This window comes from Amblyomma mixtum, chromosome 2 (genome assembly GCF_055824585.1).
Source record: "Amblyomma mixtum isolate Tamu chromosome 2, ASM5582458v1, whole genome shotgun sequence".
NCBI classification, from domain to species: domain Eukaryota; kingdom Metazoa; phylum Arthropoda; class Arachnida; order Ixodida; family Ixodidae; genus Amblyomma; species Amblyomma mixtum.
In genome coordinates, this window is record NC_143013.1 from 217,431,905 (window position 1) to 217,441,045 (window position 9,141).

The 9,141-nt window shown below is 47.9% G+C and overlaps 1 long non-coding RNA gene across 1 annotated transcript; it reads right to left on the reverse strand.

The window, feature by feature from the left end:
- Window positions 1-3,013: 3,013 nt before the first annotated feature.
- LOC149362575 (uncharacterized) lies at window positions 3,014-7,697 on the reverse strand. Its single transcript, XR_016289017.1, has 3 exons — window positions 7,657-7,697; window positions 4,754-4,850; window positions 3,014-3,699 (listed from the first exon to the last, which is right to left on the reverse strand). It is a non-coding gene; the product is annotated as an uncharacterized LOC149362575 (long non-coding RNA).
- Between the last annotated feature and the right edge of the window lie 1,444 nt (window positions 7,698-9,141).

Genomic DNA, 9,141 nt, shown 5'->3' on the forward strand with positions numbered 1-9,141 from the left:
TGGCCTGACCGAACGTCTCAACAAAACTCTCGCCGACATGCTGTCTATGTACGTGGACGTTGAACATCGCTCTTGGGATGACATCCTACCGTACGTCACAGTCGCGTACAATACGGCGCAACAAGAGACCACGCGCATGACGCCCTTCTCTCTGTTGTATGGCCGCGAGGTGTCCACCATGCTAGAGGCCATGTTGCCCCATGACGGTCATGACCCCGAAGTTGGTACCGAGGAATTTACTCAGCGCGCCGAAGAAGCACGGCAGCTTGCGTGACTGCGCATCCGGAACCAGCAAGGCCGAGACGCTCGGCGTTACAATCACCGCCACAGAGTAGTGACCTTCGAACCGGACGACATGGTGTGGGTGTGGACTCCGATTCGACGCCGAGGGCTTTCCGAGAAACTGCTAAAGCAGTACTTCGGTCCCTACAGAGTGGTCCGTCAGCTGAGTGACGTCACATACGAACATCTTCCCGACGGCTCTTCTACTTCTCATCGCCGCCAGCAGAAGCCCGAAGTCGTCCACGTCGTGCGAATGAAGCCGTACTTTTCGCGAGAGCTCCGCTAGCAGCCTACCACCACGCCATCGCCGCGTGCTTCTTGTGACTGTTCATTTGCTCACCATCCTTGTTTCCGAACTGCTTATTTTCTTCCATGTTCTTGTGAACTGCTTTTCTTACCTTCTTTTCTTGCGCACGCATCGGGTCGATGTTTTTTTTAGAGAGGGGGGTAATGCCACGTTTCCACAAGCAGCCGCTGGGCGGCTGCTCTTCGCAAGTCGCGTGCACCGGCGAGTGAAAGAAGAAGATCGGTTCCGGACTCCTCTGGGTGCTCTTGGCTTGCTCTCCGGTGCCGTCCACGTCAACCCCCCATTAAAGCCTTTCGGTTACGAGCCCCAACGGCTACGTAACAATATACATCAAATTCGTGGTGCCGCGGAAGCTGGTAGTATGGCCCTGCTCGGGGCTGGAAAGAAAATAGGCTTCCTCGCCGTCCCGCGACGGCGCTGTATGTACCTGCCCTTGCAGAAATATTGAAGTTGTCTGTAAAGCGGGATCCACATGAAGTATGAAGCCGCAGATTCTGGGCGGATGGCGCAAAACGTAACACGATGTCACCGTTCACGCTTCGTCCGCAGACGGCGCCTTTTCCCTCTCAGAGCCTAGCGACACTCTGCTATGTTCCTAGAGCAGAACCTGTCTAGTGTGGCGGAAATGGTATTTTTCTTTATTTTTATTTTTTGTCATTACTGCGAGGACACTTCTGTGTGAACAAATCACCGTGGTTGGCGTGGCGCAGTTGTAATTTGCGGCGCCTGCCTAGCTCCTCGATGGATTATAGGAAGCTAGAGAGAGGAAGCAGGGGTGGCCTACAAGGACAGCAATTTCGAAGGTTTTGCGCTCAGTCCGATCCGTCGCCTGAGCTCGCGGTCCGCCGCCTGCATGCAAGAAGCAACCGGACGATCGGCACGTCGCTATAATCTCGTAACCTTTTCGTACCTGTTCTGGCACGGTACAGCCTTGACCGGCGCGTGGGACGGAGACTTTGCCTCACGTCGCTCCAGTGAAGCTCAAATATTCCTATTGAATGTTTTGTGCCACCCGTTCAGATCTGAGCACAGTGAGTAACAAGGCGTTTCCGTCCAATTCTCTCAGCAAAAACGCATCGAAAGTTACTTCATCATTTGGAAAGAAGGTGTTCTCTTCACCCGCTTACCTGCGTGTCTACTGCAGCCTATATCGCCTGACTGCATGAGTAGCCACGTTTCCTCAACGGAACCTGTGCGCCAGCTCATAGGCCACAGGTGGTTTCGTGCCACGAAAGGGAACATTTGCGTGACCAAGCCTTATGAAACATAATGTGATTAATTTGGCTGTAAAAATCAGATTATGCTGGCGCTTGTACTAATTTTATGCTCCAGGATATAAGGTGCTTTTTTCTCCTCTGCTGACTCCAGTAACTGAAGACTGGTTTACAACGACAGCATAAGTGACGTTTCAGGAAGCCTTTCAGCTCCTCGATCATTGTTATGGCGGATGTTGCCGCTTTATTTAGAAATATATAAAATGCACGGCCAATTGAAAAATGTAATGGCGGCAGAGATTGCTTAAAGGGACGCCGAGGTCTATTTGTAACTTGAACCTGAAAGAAGATAATTTCCCAAAAAACTTGAGTGCTTTGTTTTTCATACCCAGAGGATATGGAAAGACCTTTGTGACGAAATTTTTCAGGAAGATTTGGAGGGTCAAGTAGTGTGAATTTAAAGCAGGTTGAAGATCTTCATGCCTGACAATCAGGTCTCCCGCATTTCTCTGAATGCGGCGGAGCTGTAAGAATATCGTGACGAAGTTTTGTTCGTGTCGCCCCCGTCCCTTCATTTCACTGGGAGGTTACGTGCGTTCCTGATAGCAATGAGTTGCGTTCTTGTTTACTTAATGCTGAGAATAGCATATTTAACAGGATAGCATAAAGCACGTCCGCAGCATTCGAGCACCTCTCGGCTCCGATCTCAGTACAACATAGCATTGCTAATTCTCAAAAAGTTCGCTCAACTCGTGCAGTCCCACCAACTGGCTGTGCCGCAGAGCACATGGACGCGGTGCGAGTATTCAAATATCTGTTAGACACGTCATCCGATTTCTTACGGCGTTTTAGAGTAGCTCTTATGACTCTTGGGCGCCATTTCCGTATCTTGCACATTTGGAAGCTTAGTGTGTTTTATGGGATTCACCCAAGGTAGCGCAAACTTAGCTTTGTTGGTTAGCTCGGTTGGCAGAGTGACTCGCCGGGGTGGCGGTGCCCCTGGGTTCTAACCTCGGACGAGGAAGAATTTTTCAATTGCGGAGTTTCTAATGGTCATGAAAAGGCGTTCTAATCGCTGGGCGCGTTTATTTACAATGATTACAAAGTGCTGCAAAAGCTCCCTGATATCTCCACTAGGTCTTGTGCGAGGTTACTGAACGACCGAACAGATTAGCACGCGAGGACTGTATATGCACAGAGTTAGCAAGAGACGCTTTTTTACTTCATGTAACCTTTATTTTAGCGGGATAAGGTCAGTACAAATTCGGACGTTCTATGGGTTGTCTTCCTTGAACTCATACTAAGCAGGGGGTTTTTTTTACCCTCTGCGACAGAGGTCCACTTCCACCCGTCCGGCAAGCATATGCTACCTTGCAGACGCAGCGACCTTTTATCCCTGACTGCTTCCATTTCCACCTGTTCCCGTGCTTGGCATCTGCCCTGCTCCAGTACCTCCAGCGCCTCCAGTCCCAGAAGTCCCACTTGAGCCAGATCCGAGGCCTGGTATTATTCCGGTTCCGGTTCCTCCCACGCCTGGAAGACTTCCGCTGCTGCTAGCTCCGGCGCCAGACGTTGGCCCGGTTCCAGAGCTCCCCGTTCCTGCGGAGCTGCCACTTCCACTGGACCCAATTCCTGGTATCGACCCTGTTCCAGAGCCTCCTGCGCCCGGAATTCCTCCGCTTCCGCCAGTTCCGAGTCCAGGAAATGGGTTTCCGATTCCAGGAAATAGGTCTCCCAATCCAGGCATGCCTCCGCTTCCGCCACCTCCAAGGCCGGGAATCGTCCCTCCTCCACTACTTCCCATTCCTGAGGAACTTCCGTTACCCATACCGGAGCCTGGCATTGATCCTGAACCGCTGCTTCCAGTTCCTGGAACACTTGAGGCCTCACTCGTTCCTGATAAAAAAACAAAAGGCACACAGCGTAGCTCAGACATAGAGAGTCAAATTTCTATTCCGGTGTGACGAATTGCGATGGGCGTCTGGAATTTATTTTCCGGAAGGTAATAGCTTCCGCAAGACACAGGTTCCTCCTTGCACGCAATTCTTCGATTCTACGGAGCGCAGTAATTTTGTTGCTGCTACGTGTATAGTTTTCGCCTGGATAAGACCCTCGGCCGTTTATTACAGTGGCGCAGTATGAGTAAACGCTGTGGTGATGACAGCAGCCAAAAATATGTCGTTACACATATGATTTACTCCGGCTTAAGAAGGAGACACCGTAGGTGGCTGCACTAAAGTATTAAAACTCATTCTCCCTCGTTCGATTTCATCTGCACTAGCGCTGGCGTCAATATCACCAAACCTGTCAACCACAGAGCGCAGTTTCAAATTTCATGAATTTCGTGAAGGTTTTCTGAAGGCTGCTTGAAGAGGTTTAGGCAAGACGGGAACCTTCCATCACCTTGCTTCATTGTAAAAATTAAAGATACAATAAATGAAGAATTGCTCAGAACAATATCAGGTGGCGCGTTCCATAGGTGTAAGCAGTTAACCAGAGAAGCGAACAGCACACGCGTGTAAAGTCCATTTTATATCTTCACGGGCGTTATTCTCCGGGATAATTAGGATCCAAAATCAGCTCTGAGATTCAGCTGGATATGAGCATTTGAAGAAAGATCTCTGAGCCAGCGCGCATGAAACCCCAAGCGACCTGCAGGGCAATATTTCTTCAAATATTTGCTTGAAGCACGAAGTCAGCTAGTACCATTAATCATGTGCATGGTTTGCCCTGTTAATTATGTGCTATTTTTGTTAGGTTCTTGTCGCTCTTGTACACGCTAAAGCGATTCCTTTGCTTTGGGCTAAGCACGAGCCTAACGAAAGACGTGAATATTAATGCGTCCGCTGGATACTCTTTAAAAACATACAGCTTATTCATCAATATGATTGCGGATCGTAAGATAGATAAATTCATAGCACATGAAAAATTCACATCGAGCAAGCCTTACCGCATAGGAGCAAGATGACAACCAGTACGGTGCTCTTCAAGCCGAAGTTTTGTTTTCCGGACATCATTACGAACGGTTGTTCGAACCCTTTGCTGCACTGCATGCAACACGTGCGTCAACATTAGTACTCACGATAACACCCGGAAAAAGGTGATGCGGTTATTACTTAAAACATCATGGTGCTCCAGCTTTCTCTGGGCGATAAATAACTGTACTTGAGTGAGCCTGCAAGCCAGGCATTCCAGCAACGGTCAAACAGCTAATTACAAGCATCACCTACATTACTGAGCGCACTCTTCATCTTCAGACAATCCAGTGCAGAAGACCAAAGCACAGCAACAGTTAGTGGAAGGTGTTGAACTACAAGGAGAAAAAGCTGGAACACATAAATCTGTACTTAAGTTAACTTGTGTCAAGCTTTAAAAAACAACGTGATCTACGACGAAGTTTTGGACTAGTGCAGGGTTAGATACAGCCGTCTTGACAAGTTCCGAATATCTTTTTGAGTGCTCCTTCCCTCTTTCTCTTTTATGACCCCTCATCCCTGTCTTCCAGTGCTGAGTAACCGACCGGAACGCTCTTCTGGTTAACTTCCCTGCATTCCCTCTTTCTCTCACTTTCTCTCCAATTTGATAATTACGAAGTATAAATTATCTAAAGTTTTAATCGTCAACGTTAGCGCTAAATGCTTAATGCAGAAGTTGCAGAGCAAATATATAATTGCTCATATCAACTGTCTTCTCCGAAGTGACTACGGCATGGTTCCTTCTATCTTTAGCTTAAAGTAGATCCCGCGAGGTCTAATAATTTTTCTGTGACAACGCGCTACTTAGTCGCGATGTTAGCACCCCGAATGATGCCCCGAGTGGAGAAAATCGGCAACACAAAGCCGCAAAGTATGAGCAGGCCACCGGTCACAGTGATGGCTGTGCGATGTCGACAGCCGCTTCCTTTGCCAGAATCACGATGCCGCAAGGAATGTTCTGTCCTACGGATTCGAACGGGGCGGCGTGCTGGTGCTCCTGCTCAGGCATCATGATTATGATTAAATGGAGTTCCCGTGTTCATCTCTAAATAATCGCCACGATTGCAGGCTGGTTATCAGCATCTCTGCTATATACCACGTTCTTCAATCGAGGAATTTCGCCAGCTGCAAACGTCTGCTTAGTGAGAGCGCGTTATCACGTGATGATTTCTGCTGGGCTAGTTCCTTGCATCTCTGCTTCTCCGCATTCTTCAATCGGGACATTTCTCCAGGTGCTCACGTCTGGAGATTGAGAGCGCATTATCACGAGAAGATTTCTGCGGGCAGGGAACTTCTCAACTCGCTATGCAAACTATAGTTCGAAAATGTTGCGCTAAATTTGACCTTTGAGAATATAGCTAATTTTGTTCATTACAAAATTAGAAGCGTTTAAAGGTGCACTGAAGAGGATTCTGAACTTGTCTTTTTGCCGCGGGAACTCGATCTACACGTTCCTAGCATTCTTATAAACAGTGACTTATTGCCCTGTGTGGCCGATTTCCCCAATTAAATCGAACTAACGTACGGCTCCCGCCTTTTTTTTTAATTCTGCCTCGTACGGTGGGCGGAGTCGACCAACGCGTGCAGTGCCTTTCACCCAGTCCCGTGGAGGCTTTGCTTTCGCTGTATTTTGTTTTTTAGGTTTCCATGAATAAATAGTTTCATTCGCAGATAATATAGCCGCAAAATAAGCCCGAAGAAATAAAAAATACGCGCGGACTATTTGCTACTACGGACTACTACGTATTACTCCGCCGATGGCAGAGCGGCAAGCCGCCACGGGACTGGGTGAAAGGCACTCCACGCGTTGATCGACTCCGACCAACGTACGAGGGAGAATTCAAAAAAAAAAAAAGGCGGGAGCCGGATGTTAATTCGATTTAATTAGGGAAATCGGCCACACAGGGAAATAAATCGAAGTTGCTAAGAAAGCTCGGAACGTGTAGATCGAGTTCCCGCGGCAAAAAGACAAGTTCAGATTCCTCTTCAGTGCACCTATAAGATACGGTGACCTGCCCAAAACGACTCCCTATAACCGCTCGCTAGACAAATATTCTTAGAGAACGCTGTGATTTTTTAAAGCATGTCACAAATTCGCTGAAACACCCCGTATTGTAACTGCAATCAGGAACATGAGGTTAAGCACAAATAATCAACTCCAGTTATAGTTCACTGATGGAACACTTACTGGTAATTTTAAGTAAATTTTGAGCCACCACATGCGGTGAGGCAAGGAAAATAGAAAATGATAGACAAGTTAGTTCTCTTAGGTGAAAACAATATCAAAATTCCACCTGTTCCAGGAAGAATTCTCGGCTACGAGTACAAAATAGCTAACGCTAAGATGCACTTTCTGTGTTAAGTAAAATAGTTCATCTAAAATAGATCATCAATAACAAATTGTGCAGATTAGCTAAAGTAACTAATTAAATGACATTAAGACATATCGAGGAACTAAGAATAGCTAGTCGTGGACTCTCGAGTGCTAACCAAAAGTTCCCGGCTGTAAAAATAGCTTGTACTGATGTCATATTACTTGGATCTTCCTTCGGTAATAACTGGTCGGCACTGCTCGCTCTAATCTAATGAGCTAAAATTACATTCCCGCCGCTACCGAGCTTCGTTTAAATGTATACCACCCCTCCTTTTCATCTGAGAGGAAACGTCCTGTTAGAAAAGAGCATAGCAAAATTTTAAAACTCTCTTATGGCTATGGCATCAACAATTTGTCGTAAAACAATCACATCGTGACAATCAAAAATCAGGCCGGCGCGCTAAAAATGCTGACAATGCGTCGGCAAAATTTCCAATTCTCAGCGGTGCATACTGCCTCATGTTACCAACATAAGAGCTTCGCTTTAAATGCAAAAGAGCTTACGTATGCGCGAAATCTGGTTTCCAAAAGTAGACTTTGCTGCAACAGCGCTTCATTCGGTCTCCTGTAACCGCTCCCCCTCTTATATGCATGAAAGAAAGTTGCGATCTATCACGTGACAGGCGTCTGCGCAGAAAAATGGCACATGACAGTTCCACGTAAAATTCCGTCAACCTCAACAAAGAAAAAAAAGGAAAAGCTTGGTGCATCCGCAGCTGCGTTCACGATGTGGTTTTTGTGGCATCGTACGCTGCAAACGCAGCATCAAGGAATTAAGAATACAAAAGCCGCAAAAACTGTTGCGCAGTCGTTTGTCAAGTGACTCACGGGTCCTGACAACGATGGCTCACGCTTTGTTCGCCAAGCACGTTACTGCGCACTCTCTAGCTCAGACCGCCTTTGGTGCACCGCAGCTCTAAAAATGCTTCCATTTTGCGAAATCTCAACAATGATATGGACTGTTGCGAGCTTTTTGATATAAATCTCTCGAACACAGTAACAATTTCAATTTTCGAAATAGTAACTGATAGGTTTTATCATTTTGCTGCACCATCGGGCTGAAAACAGCCACTGCAGGCTGAAAAGACCTGTCCAATATCTCTCCAACTAAACCTGACCTCTGCCGTTACTTTTAACGAAAGCGGTTCAATAATGTAGTTGACTGGAGAGGTCTGGCAGATGACACGGTACGGGCCGTGGTACTTTGAAATGAGTTTTGTGGAGAGACCGGGACTGGTTGAGGGAACCCAAAGCCACACGAGCGAGTCTGGGGTGTAGGACGGAAGCGGACTGGTAGGGGCGCGAAGTTGCTTCTGGCGATTCTGATCTTGCGTTGTAAAAGAGCGGGCAAGCTGGCAGAATTTTTCAGCATAGGTCGCTGCTTGAGAAAGGGTAAGAGACTCGGAGACATCAGGGCGATACGGAAGCACGGTATCCATGGTACAGGAAGGCTCGCGGCCGTAAAGAAGAAAGAACGGAGAGAAGCCAGTTGTGCTCTGTGTGGCAGTGTTGTACGCATATGTCACAAATGGAAGAATGCGGTCCCAGTTTGAGTGGTCCGAGGCAACATACGTGGCGATCATGTCGGTCAATGTGCGATTGAAACGTTCAGTAATGCCGTTCGTTTGAGGGTGGTAGGCCGTAGTGGAGCGGTGAACAATGCGGCATTGGCGAAGCAGGGCTTCGACGGTGTCTGAGAGGAAGACACGGCCGCGGTCACTCAGAAGCTCCTTAGGAGAACCATGGCGTAGAACGAGATGATGCAGGATGAAAGACGCAACGTCGGGCGCAGACGTTGCGCCACTACCCCGCACCTCCACCAAATGTAGGAGGGGGTTGTGGCTGAGCAGAACCTAGGTCGCTTTGCAACGTTCAGCAAAGGTGCAGGCCAAGCGTTCCGGCTGCGAGCGAGCGTCACACCTTAGAATCGTCGTCGTCTTTCACTACTACAGTTCACCACAGTGAGCGAGCGCGGCTGCTACACTACAG